The sequence below is a fragment of the Carettochelys insculpta genome, chromosome 6, assembly GCF_033958435.1.
Source record: "Carettochelys insculpta isolate YL-2023 chromosome 6, ASM3395843v1, whole genome shotgun sequence".
Lineage (NCBI taxonomy): Eukaryota > Metazoa > Chordata > Testudines > Carettochelyidae > Carettochelys > Carettochelys insculpta.
Window position 1 is genome coordinate 85,537,111 of NC_134142.1, and position 13,290 is coordinate 85,550,400.

Consider the following 13,290-nt stretch of genomic DNA (forward strand, 5'->3'; position numbering starts at 1 on the left):
TATAAGACAAAACATAATCGTACCTCCCAAAGAGTTCTCTGCACATTACCTGATTTTGGAAATAGGAAAACATACCTCCAATATAAGAAAGGATGCAGACATGAATATGGTCTGTTCTACTCGTGTGATTTTGTATTCTTTCCCATGCTTTTAAGCTTAAACAGGATTTAAGCATCTACGCTCACCAGGCAAATGGGCACAAGGAATTCAAAAGTATGTTGACATCAGGTATACCGATCAAAATTGTACACATAAAATAGATGTGACAAAACTCATAGCTTCACAGAGATTAAAGTGATTTGTTTCCTATTGGCTCATGTAGGGAAGAGAAACTGGTATTGAATTTCAGTAATAATTCTCACAGGAAACACAGACTATGTTTCTAATGTATATGCACAATTTGGAAGCCTTTCGTTTCTTGCATATGATAAAACAGTGGGGTTCTTTTCCCAATAAGTAGAGGACAGAGGAAATTAAGTGGGCAGATTAAGGTTTTCATTGAAAAAAACCAATGATTTCTAGATTTCCTACTTTTTCTTTCTTTTTTTTTTTTAATTTAGTCTTTTAAATTCCTGACTTTAAACCATGGATGGCTATTGTCAACCTCCTAAACTACATATCTGACCATCTAATAGAAGTGATCTTATTCTTAGACATGTTATATGATCACAAATTCACCTAAAATGAATTCTCGACATCTTTGCATGTCAGGCCACTTTCATAGAGCTTATTATGTATATAGAAATAGATAGATGCACACTATGTATGTACATGTGCTACAGTGTTCCACTCATATTATTGTAGAGTAATAGATATCTTATGGCAAATTCAATTATAGTTATCATTATGGAGCTTTTCCAAAATACTTATTAATATCAAAACAGAATTTAAGTTATCAACTCTAGATTTTATATCCATGAGTTTAATTTCATATCTGGTATATGCACTGGAAAATTACAAGGGCTACGTCTACACGTGCAGCCAACATCGAAATAGCTTATTTCGATGTTGCGACATCGAAATAGGCTATTTCGATGAATAACGTCTACACGTCCTCCAGGGCCAGCAACGTCGATGTTCAACTTCGACGTTGCTCAGCCCAACATCGAAATAGGCGCAGCGAGGGAACGTCTACACATCAAAGTAGCACACATCGAAATAGGGATGCCAGGCACAGCTGCAGACAGGGTCACAGGGCGGACTCAACAGCAAGCCGCTCCCTTAAAGGGCCCCTCCCAGACACAGTTGCACTAAACAACACAAGATACACAGAGCTGACAACTGGTTGCAGACCCTGTGCCTGCAGCATAGATCCCCAGCTGCCGCAGAAGCAGCCAGAAGCCCTGGGCTAAGGGCTGCTGCCCACGGTGACCATAGAGCCCCGCAGGGGCTGGAGAGAGAGCATCTCTCAACCCCCCAGCTGATGGCCGCCATGGAGGACCCAGCAATTTCGACGTTGCGGGACGCGGATCGTCTACACGGTCCCTACTTCGACGTTGAACGTCGAAGTAGGGCGCTATTCCTATCTCCTCATGAGGTTAGCGACTTCGACGTCTCGCCGCCTAACGTCGAAGTTAACTTCGAAATAGCGCCCGACGCGTGTAGACGCGACGGGCGCTATTTTGAAGTTGGTGCCGCTACTTCGAAGTAGTGTGCACGTGTAGACGCAGCTCAGGAGTGTAACAAATAGCATATTATAGGCAGAATTAGAGAAGAAAAGTGAGGAAACCTCAGGGACATGATACATAGGACATTTTTTATTGTGTTCACCATTTTGAGGATTTGAGAGCTACATCTCCCACAGAGAGAAGTAGCGGAGTGAAAACCAAAATTAACAAGAAGTCCCATGGCACTTTATAGCCTATCAGATTTTTTGGAGCATAAGTTTTGTGGGCAAAGACCCACTTGTTCAGATGCACTAAGCTTCCCTGGGGGTTTTCCCTTCAGGTAGCTATCCACATTCATCTTAGAAGCTAATTCTCTCATATGCAGTCAGACATATGTTGCAAGCAAAGAGGATTCAGGTGCTGTACTCTGGAGGCTTGTACTAGTACTTATACTATAAGACAAGACAAAGCAACTGTCATGTAGCACTTTAAAGACTAATAAAATTATTTATTAGTCAATGAGCTTTTATGAGACAGACCCACTTCTTCAGATCTAGAAGACAAGAGAATGTTTTCAGCCACTCAATGACCTTCTCTGGTCATGAGAGTGATCTGCAGGCCTCAGTGGCCACATCTACATAGGAAGTTTCTGTCTACAGAGCTCACTTAGAAGTACCTCTGTTGACAGACAGTTTCTACACACAAAAGCAGATCGAAAGAGCAAGCCACTATGTTGACAGAGAGCAGCCAGACTGCTCTGTACTCTCTTGACATAATGGATGACAGGAAGCTCCCTCTGTCGACAGAAGTGTCTACATGGGCACTCAGTCTGCAAAATACTGTTGACAGAGGCATTATAACTGATCAGGAACAGGGATAAAGCTGGCAACTGAAAAGATGAGTTTTGTTGACAAACTCTCGGCAGAGTGCTTTAGCACACTACACGATCCTTTGTTTATAGCCAGGCACTAAGGTACAACTGTATTTGCTCTGATCCACCAGACAGAGACAAACATCTACAAGACCTTTACCAAGCTTTCCACAAACTACAATATCCACCTAAGGAAGTGAGAAACCAGATTGATAGAGCCAGACGGGTACCCAGACAAGTCACCTGCTACAAGACAGGCCTCACAAGGAAAACAAGAGAACACCACTGGCCATCACATACAGCCCCTACCTAAGACCTCTCCAAAGCATCATCAGTGATCTACAACCCATCCTGGATAATGATCCTTCACTCTCACAGACCTTAGGAGGCAGGCCTGTCCTTACCTACAGAGAAGCTGCCAACCTTAAACAAATTCTTAGCAGCAACTATAGATTACAACACAGTAACTCTAAACCTGGAATCAATCACTGCAACAAACCTCGCTGCCAGCTGTGTTCACATATCTACACCAGTGATATCATCACAGGACCTAACACCAACCATACCATCAGGGGCTCCTTTACCTGCACATCTACTACTATAATATACGGCATCATGTGCCAGCAATGCCCCACTACAATTTACATTGGCGAAACTAGACAGTCTCTCCATAAAAGAATAAATGGACATAAAGCAGACATTAGGAATGGTAATGTACAGAAACCTGTGGGAGAGCACTTAATTTCCCTGGATGTTCATGTTGAATACTTACAGAGAAATAGCTGTGCTTGTCTACATACTATCAAAACAAAACAAAAAAGCAGTCCAGTAGCATTTTAAAGACTAAAAAATAATTTATTAGGTGATGAGCTTTCGTGGGATAGATCCATTGATCTGAAGAAGAGGGTCTGTCCCACAAAAGCTCATCATCACCTAATAAATTATTTTGTTAGTCTTTGAAGTGCTAGTGGACTGCTTTTTTGCCTGAGCACTCAGTAACACATTTAAAATATCAGTCCTAAAACAAAGAAATTTCAAAAATCAAATGGAGAGAGAAATCTTTGAACTGCAATTTATTTGCAAATTTGACTCCATCAACCAAGGATTAAACAGAGACTGGGAATGGCTCACCCCTTACAAAAGCAGCTTCTCTGCCCTGGGTGTTAATATCTCCTCATTAGATTCTGACAATGGTCCCTCATCGCCCTGTTTGATCTGACTTGTTTTTTTCTCTTTTGATACATACTACTGATAACGTGCCATTTCCACCTTGCTGAATAGACCTTGTCAGCTTTGGCCCTCCCTTTTACTGGGACCCCACTCTTTAAATACCCCTCTGGAACACCCCCCCCAACTCATGCATCCGATGAAGCGTGTCTTTGCCCACAAAAGTTTATGCTACAAAATATCTATTAGTTTATAAGCTGCCACAAAACTTCTGTTGTTCTCAAAGATACAGACTAACACGGCTATCTCTCTGATACTTTAGTCATGTAGACGCTCAGCAAGTTGTGTCAACATATTGGCTGTTCTTTCAACAGAAACTGCTTGTGTAGTTGCAGCCAGTGAGTATTATTTGTATCTACACTTAAGTATCTAACAAAGATATCAGGTGAGGCAAATCTTGGCTTATGTGATGTCTGCAACTGATCAGCAGCGGGGAACCTCTTCAATGGCACAAAGTAGCCCAAGTGCCTAAGTCATCTACTGTGAAAATGAGATGGCAGCTGGAGAAGGAGGTGGTACCACTATCACCCACCTTATAGTCACTGAGTTAGCCTTGTAACTTTTACTCTAGATTCTATTTTCCCCCTTTGCCTAATAGTAGATTTTGAGGGAGTTCTATAACAGAATATTTGAGTGGTAGAAAAGATTTAAAGTGGTTTCTGCCACTTCACAGGTCCATGCCCTACTTATTAAGCTATGGAATAATTTAAAAAAAGGCATTGGAGCATGAGAACTGCATCCTGTATCTCATCAGCAGGTTGTGAAGTCATTCTCATGCTTGCTGTCTCTGGCCTTCTTAATTCCATTACTTATTTGCAGTGAAATAGTTTTAATGTTGTATCACAGCAAACATGAGTAACTCTGAAGCTCAGTGGTCAGAGCACTTGTGAGGGAGATGTTTGAACATGTTTCCTGTCTCCATGCTCCTATGGCTCTTAAAAATATTTATTTACAAAGGAAGAGCTTCAATAGGCGAGATAGAAGGACCCTCACATGGGACTATCCCACAGCTCAGTGGCTACGCCACATACCTGAGAGGTGGCTGGGTCCTTTTCAAATTCCTTCACCCCCTGAGGTGGAGCGGAAACTTGATCTGTGGATCTCCTCCACAGCAAGTGTGTGCCCTAATCACTTAGCTCAAAGTTATGTTAGTGCTCCCAAAACAAAGAGAAGGTTTGCAGCTGAGAATCCCAAGTAGATGAAGGTGCCTTCCAACAGTCTAGGTTACTATCTCAGAGAGATTTGACCACTAAGCTAAAAGTTGTAAAGTTGTAAGCTGGGCTTTGTAAATCCCAGTGATTTTCTAGCTGTCTAAAAGTTATTATGTCTAGGTTTATTTTAATATAGTTTTCTGTCTCCAAAGTTCAGATTGCAAACATCATCTTGGAAACTTCTTTGCCCATTCCTTCTGTATTCAGATAGGAAAGGTGGATCCCTGCTAAATGGAGATTGTTTTTGCCAGAGTAAATTAATGTATGCATGAGTAGATGGGAAAATGTGAGGATAGACAGCCTTGTGATTCAGGGACTGAAACAGTTCCCTGTGTTTTAATGATACTAGCAGTTCCATCTATAATTCAACCACCTCTCAGCTGTTTACCCATATTTTTAATCTAGAGAATAGAGAGGCATGGCTCTATCTAAAACTGTGTGTGTTTAATGTGTGCTGCGTAGGTGGAGGGGGAAGAGTAAATCTGTGGAATTTATTCATGGTTTCAGGTATAACGTGAAAATTTAACTTTGAGAGAAAGCTATAAAATTTGCATTTTTAAATTTATACCTAGTTTGACACCCTCTGGGCCACGACAAGTAACAGATGCTGTCAATACAAATTACAGCACTTATATAATATTGTGACATACTTGAATGAATCTGAGTATTCATCTCAACTGTCTGACTGCTGCAAGGGCAACCCCTTTTTACATATGCCTTTCTCCTTCCTTCTGTCATTTTCCATATCCCTCTTTAGAGAAAATACACTCATCCATAGTAATAACAAACACTTCACCTTAAAATCCATTCTAGAATTATTATTTTCCCCCTATGAAACTTTATTGCTGGTAAAATGTGTGAAATGGACAGCAAATTCAGCAATCTGTAAATACTGTAAGACTATGTCTACACTTAGTAAAAACTTTGAAATGGCCATGCTAATGGCCAAATCGAAGAATACTAATGAGGCACTGAAATGCATATTCAGAGCCTCATTAGCATGCCAGCAGCCATAGCATTTTGAAAGTGCGGTGGTTCTCTCCAGAGTGGCTCGTCTACATCAGGCTCCTTTTCAAAAGGACCTCACCAAGCTTGAAATCCCCTTATCCTAGGATTTCAAGCTTGGTGAGATCCTTTCGAAAAGGAGCCCAGTGTAGACAAGCCACTCAGGAGCGAATCGCGGCACTTTTGAAGTGCCATGGCCACTGGCATGCTGATGAGGCTCTGAATATGCATTTCAGTGCCTCATTAGTATTCTTCAATTTGGCCATTAGAGTGGTCATTTTGAGGTTTTTACTGTGTGTAGACAAGGCCTAAGTCTCTTACATATAGAATAGTATTCATATTACTTGTACAGGCTATCCCACTACCCCAGTACACCTCATGTACACCATAGCTAGTAGGGAGAACATTTATTTCATTATCCTTGGCTCATTTAATCTTTCCTCTGTGAAGAGGAAGAGATACTTATATTGTGGCACTATCTACTGGCTCCATTCAGGACTGGGTTCCCATTGTGGAAGGCTCTGTATGTACACATAAGAAAACAATCTATTAGTCTATAAGGTGCCACAGGACTTCTTGTTGTTATATAAGAAAACAGGAAAATTGCATAAAAATTTAGAGAGACAAGATGCAACAAGAGATTGACAGATCAACAGTCTCTAAGAGCTTAGCTTTTAAATAATGAGGTTTCCTGGTACTTTAAATTTCAAATATCAGTATTAGATAACCCTGAGTTATGCACAACTAAGCTGCAGGAATGCAGACAATACAAGCTGGCAGTTTTGGGGCTGTGCGAAACAAGATGGATACAATCAGGACAACTGCGTCTAGCAACAGGTGAAACTCTTATTTATTCAGGGCATGAGGAGGATGATAACGCCAGACACTGAAGGAGCAGGTATGCTGTTGTCCAAGGATGCAATTGGATCCCTAATTGAGTGGACAGCAGTGTCAGCACGGATCATTACAGCCAGGTTTTACACCAAGATAAATAAGATTCAGATTATACAGTGCTATGCCCCCACAAATGATGCTGATGAAAATATTAAAACAGGGGTCTATGAGACTCTCCAAAGTATTATTAACAAGAAAGGTAAGAAAGATATATTGATTTTGATGGGCGACTTCAATGCCAAAATCCGAAGTGACAACACAGGAAAGGAGCAGTACATGGGTACAGAACGGTTAGGAAAAGCCAATAAGAACAGCAACCTGTTCAGTGACTTCTGCATATTTAACAGATTGGTGATTGGTGGGAGTATCTTTCCACACAAAAGAATCCATAAAGCAACATGGGTTTCACCAGACCACCGGACAGAAAATCAAATTGACCACATCTGTATCAGCAGCACCTTCAGACGTTCTATGCAAGATGTATGCGCAAGAAGAGGGGTGGATGTGGTATCTGACTACCACCTTGTCTTAGCAAAGTTCAGGCTGAAACTGAAAAAGCACCACAGGCCAGGGCTGAGATATAACATAGAACTCCTTAGAGACCAGATAACAAAATCACAATTCCAGTTAGAACTGTTAAACAGATATACAGTCCTTAGAGATCTAAGATCAGAAGATGTAGTGGCACAGCAAGTATGGGACAGCTCTAAATCAGCATGGAAAGAAGCTTTTGAGAAAATCCTGGGCAAAAAAACCAAGACTGCACAAATAATGGATATCTCCAGAGACTCTAAGGAAGATAAAGGATAGAAAAGACAAGTAGGCAGTTGTCAACAGCAGCAAGACCAGAACTATCAAGGCAGAAGTGCTGCGATTGTATGCAGAAGCTAACAAGGAAGTGAAGAAAAGTATAAAGAGGGATAAAAAGAACTTTGTGGAAGCACTAGCACAACAAGCTGAGCAAGCCATAGGACAGAAGAATCTAAAAGAATTGTATAATAAGATAAGGAAGTTAGCAGGTGCAAGACAGAGGCTACGTCTACACGTGCAGCCAACATCGAAATAGCTTATTTCGATGTTGCGACATCGAAATAGGCTATTTCGATGAATAACGTCCACGTCCTCCTGGGCCGGCAACGTCGATGTTCAACTTCGACGTTGCTCAGCCCAACATCGAAATAGGCGCAGCGAGGGAACGTCTACACGTCAAAGTAGCACACATCGAAATAGGGATGCCAGGCACAGCTGCAGACAGGGTCACAGGGCGGACTCAACAGCAAGCCGCTCCCTTAAAGGGCCCCTCCCAGACACAGTTGCACTAAACAACACAAGATACACAGAGCTGACAACTGGTTGCAGACCCTGTGCCTGCAGCATAGATCCCCAGCTGCCACAGAAGCAGCCAGAAGCCCTGGGCTAAGGGCTGCTGCCCACGGTGACCATAGAGCCCCGCAGCGGCTGGAGAGAGAGCATCTCTCAACCCCCCAGCTGATGGCCGCCATGGAGGACCCAGCAATTTCGACGTTGCGGGACGCGGATCGTCTACACTGTCCCTACTTCGACGTTGAACGTCGAAGTAGGGCGCTATTCCTATCGCCTCATGAGGTTAGCGGCTTCGACGTCTCGCCGCCTAACGTCGAAGTTAACTTGGAAATAGCGCCCGACGCGTGTAGACGTGACGGGCGCTATTTCGAAGTTGGTGCCGCTACTTCGAAGTAGCGTGCACGTGTAGACGCAGCCAGACAGTAGATCATCCTGTGAAAGACAAGGATGGGAGAGTCTTGTCAAATCTAGCCAAACAACTTACTCGATGGAAAGAACATTCTGAAGATCTCTTAAACTGCCCAGCACCAATAGATCCACCAGACTTACCCTCAGCTCCAATACCACTACCAATAAATACAGACAGACCAACTAAGGAGGAGATAAGGAAGGCCATTTCTCTGCTGAAAAGTGGAAAAGCTCCAGGGCCAGACTGCATCCCCTCAGAAGCAGTGAAGGTGGACCTTGAAACCTCCACAGACATGCTGAACAAACTCTTTGGCAGAATATGGGACACTGAGGAAATACCACAAGACTGGAACATGGACATATAATTAAAATACCCAAGAAAGGAAGCTTGAATGAATGCAGAAACTGGAGAGGTATCACTCTGCTGTCTATTCCTGGGAAAATCTTTAACAGGATCCTGTTAGAGAGAATGAAAGCAGAGATTGACAGGCTGTTGAGGGATGAACAAGCTGGTTTTTGGAGTGAGAGATCATATGTAGGCCAGACAACGACCTTGAGAATTATCATAGAACAGTCATTGGAATGGAGCTCCCCACTGCATATAACATTCGTAGACCTTGAACAGGCCTTTGATAGTGTAGACAGAAATACATTGTGGAGACTGTTGCTGTATCATGGCATTCCCCAGAAGATTATTAATCTCATTCGAGCCAATTACAAACCCTCCACTTGCCAGGTTGTACATAAGGGCACTCTGATGGAATCTTTCACTGTCCGAACAGGTGTGAGACAGGGATGTCTACTCTCACCATTCCTTTTCCTTATAGTTATGGATTGGATTATGCTAAAAACAACAAGTGGACACCAGAGAGGTATTCAGTGGACCTTCTCTCGTCAATTAGAGGATATCAATTTTGCTGATGACATTGCTCTCCTGGCACATTGGCACGAGCATATGGACAGCAAAGTTGCAGCACTGGCTAGCGCTGCCTCAAAGGCAGGCCTGAAAATCAGTAGATGTAAAACTAGAACTATGAGGGTCAACCACACTAAACAAGACAACATCACTTTAGGGGGAGAGACCCTCAAAGACGTCAAACAATTTACTTATCTAGGTAGTGTTGTGAATAAAGATGGTGGTACTGACCTGGACGTCAAATCCAGGATTGGCAAAGCCATACCAGCATTTCAAACTCTGTGTCCAGTATGGAGATCACACAACATCTCTGTCAAAACAAAGCTGAGAATCTTCAATTCAAATATAAAGTCCGTCCTGCTGTATGTCTGTGAATCATGGCGCACCACAAAGTCCTCAACACACAAACTGCAGACATTTTTGAATAGATGCCTGAGGTACATATTACAAATAAGATGGCAAGACAAAGTCACGAATGAACATCTGTGGACACGAACAGGCCAAGAGCCAGTGGGGATCCAAATAAAAAGGAGAAAATGGGGATGGCTGGACATACTTTGAGGAAACCCCCACCGAGCATTGTTCGGCATGCCCTAAAATGGAATTCTCAGGGGAAATGCAGCTGAGGAAGACCCCGAATAACATGGAGGAGACCTACAGTCACGGAAGCACAGGAACTGGGATATTCATGGGGCTAGATTGAAGCCATTGCCCAAGATAGAACCAGGCGGAGAAGCCTTGTGGATGACCTATGCCCCACTTGGGGTTCACGGGTTTAAGTTTAATTAAGCTGTAGGAACCTACCCCACCACACTCTCGGGCTGAATGAACTGAGCTTTTACACTGAGTTTGGATATGAGCAGGTGTAACAAGACCAAAGCATGAGACCACCTTCAGTCCCCACCTCTACTGCACAAAAAATGAACTCATGAGAAAGTAAGGTTGTTTATGTTAAACTCATTGGCTGGGTCTACACATGCCCCTTCCTTTCGAAAGGGGCATGTTAATGAGTGGGTTCGAAAGGTGCTAATGAGGCACTGCAATGCCTCATTAGCATAATGGCACCCACACCAATTCAAAAGTTGGGGAGGGATAGCTCAGTGGTTTGAGCATTGTCCTACTAAACCCAGGGTTGTGAGCTCAATCCTTGAGGCAGCCATTAAGTGATTGGGGCAAATAGATGTCAGGGATGGTGCTTGGTCCTGCCAAGATGGCAGGGGACTGGACTAGATGACCTCCCAAGGTCCCTCCCAGTTCTAGGAGATGTGTGTGTGACCTTCCAAAAGGCCCCCTCCATTTTTTCAAAAGCCCTTCTTCCAACCACCAGATAGGAAGAAGGGCCTTCGAATACCGGGGTGGGCGCTTTCAGAACGTCCTGTCTCCACAGGTGATGCATAATTCTAAAAGCCTCACTTTTGAATCGCCATGGCTGCCATTATGCTAATGAGGTGTTGCATATTCATTGCAGCACCTCATTAGCATCTTTCAAACCCACTTATTAACATGCCTCCTTTGAAAGGAAGGGGCATGTGTAGACACAGGGATTGTGACCTTTTTGATACCTGCCATATCTTATTTTATGTTTGGGAAACAAAGTAACATGATTCATCGTGTACCTGGTTCAGTATACAATTAGTTAGAAATACTTAGTCCAAAAGTCTCCAGAGGACGATATGTAAATTATGATAAGCTGAAAAACACTGACTAGAGCTGAGTGCTGGTGTAAATTGCTTCAGCTGACTTTAGGGAAGATCCAGTAACTGGCAATGTCATCACTTGTTTGCTATAGTGCACAAAAGCAAGCCTTTGTAGGGGTTCTTTTTGTCAGAGCTTTCCTTACTCTTCTAAAGTCATGCCATTATGAGATGTCGCCGGCACCTGCAACTATTGATACACAGCCAGTGGGGCTGATATTCATCATTGTCACAAGGGCAAAGTGTGTTTGGGGGGTGTGTGTGTAATTCTGCATCCACAGAAGTGGCAGAGCCTCAGGCAGGAGTGGAGCCAAGGGCAGTCAGCCCTTAGCACTGCCCAAATTGTGGCACAGCCTTCTGATCTGAACAAAGAAGTGCTCCAGTGATAATTCTGCACCCCTTTGAATCTCCAGACCTCAAAACAATTGTTCCCTTTGCCCACAGTAATGTTGGAGGTTTTTCCAGGCACTGGGGGTCCTCCACTATAAGGTACACCAAACCAATCACAAAGAGCATTTCTGTTGCCACACTGGCCAGCAAGAAGTCACATAAGCAATTGCCTTCCACACTCGAGCTTCTTTTGTGTCACAACCATTATCCCTCCTCACACACGTGAGAGGTTACCAAAACCAGTCTTATAAATCTGAACAGGTTCTTCCAGTTCCAAAGGGCCAGCTATGTCCCCAGGTCAATGTGCACCTCAGATCTTGTGAAAAGAGCACACTGGTCCAATACTTTAGAAGACAAAATCTAAAGGTTTATTAATGAATTATTAATAAGAGAAAGAAAGAAAGAAAGAAAGCATAGGCTGAGACTAAAATTGTTAAAGCTATCAGATTACATACACTAATCACAAACTTCTTCATGCAGGCTTGCAGCAGTGTTGAAATAGGTTGTTATATTAGAAGCCTCTGAAGTACATCCTTTGGTAGGTTAGGTGAGCAATCTTTATGGGCTCAGTTCATAACAAAGATGTTCCTGAAGTGATGAGTTGGATTGAAGACAAAGATGGAGGAACCCCAGGGCCCTGTTTATACCCTTGCCCATGTGGAGGGAATTCCATTGTTCCTCTGTGTATGAAAACACATATAAGATGGAGCTTGTCACATGCACCCGCCACCTGTCTGTGATCTTTTTAGCCAGTCAGATATTACCTGTCTGCTGGGTCATACATTACAGCTAAATTCCCCAGATGTTGATTGCAATCTGATAAGACCCTTTCTGTCAACTACTCCCTCACCTGACTATGAACCCTTTCAAAATAGGTTGCTATGCCTCTTATTTTTTTTTCCAAAAACTAACATTTCAAATACCGGCACAGAGCCAATACTTTTAACTCGACATATAAAAACAATGAAAACATAAGATAATTATGAACAGACTCCACAAATCACAAGCTTTTATTAGACAGCTGCCTTGGCCCACTTGGCATAAGATTTGGTGCAATCCTAAAACAATGGTTGTTACAATGCTTTATATGTTCAACACAAAAAACCCAGTAATGTCACACCCACAGCCTCCCTCCCCCTTCCCATTGTCTGTGGGTCTGTCCACCATTTATAACTGAATTGGGTGCTAAGATATAGAATATAAGGGTGCCTATGCTTATATTGCTGTTTTGGATGCAACCAAAGTGAAAGATAACTTTTAAACTAATAAAAAGAATGCTTACGTGGTAACTGAGTCATAGCATACCTTGATAAACTTAGATTTTTTTTCTCCCATGTAAGTCATAAACTAACAAGAGTGAGAACTATAGTGTCAGTTGAAACATATTTCTTCCCATCCCTTTTATAGGGGGTTCTGTCCACTGGTAGCTGTATTGAGATCAAACCAAGATGAGATATGAAAAAGGGAGAAAATCATAGGAAACCCTACTGGGAAGATTTGAAGAATCTGCAATTTTTGGGAGTTAGCACTGAATGCATATGTGTGATTTTTATTGTATTTTGATGATTAATGTCAGGCAGGCCCAAATGGATGTTTTTAAAGCCTTTCACAAAGTTTGCAAGATACCACAGAGTCATTTGCTCCCATCCTTGTTGCAGCCCCTGCAAGGAAAGATTGCTTTAGATCATTGGTCAATCATGGTTTGTGTGAGAACATTAAAACACTATTTTCCACAGACTCAGTA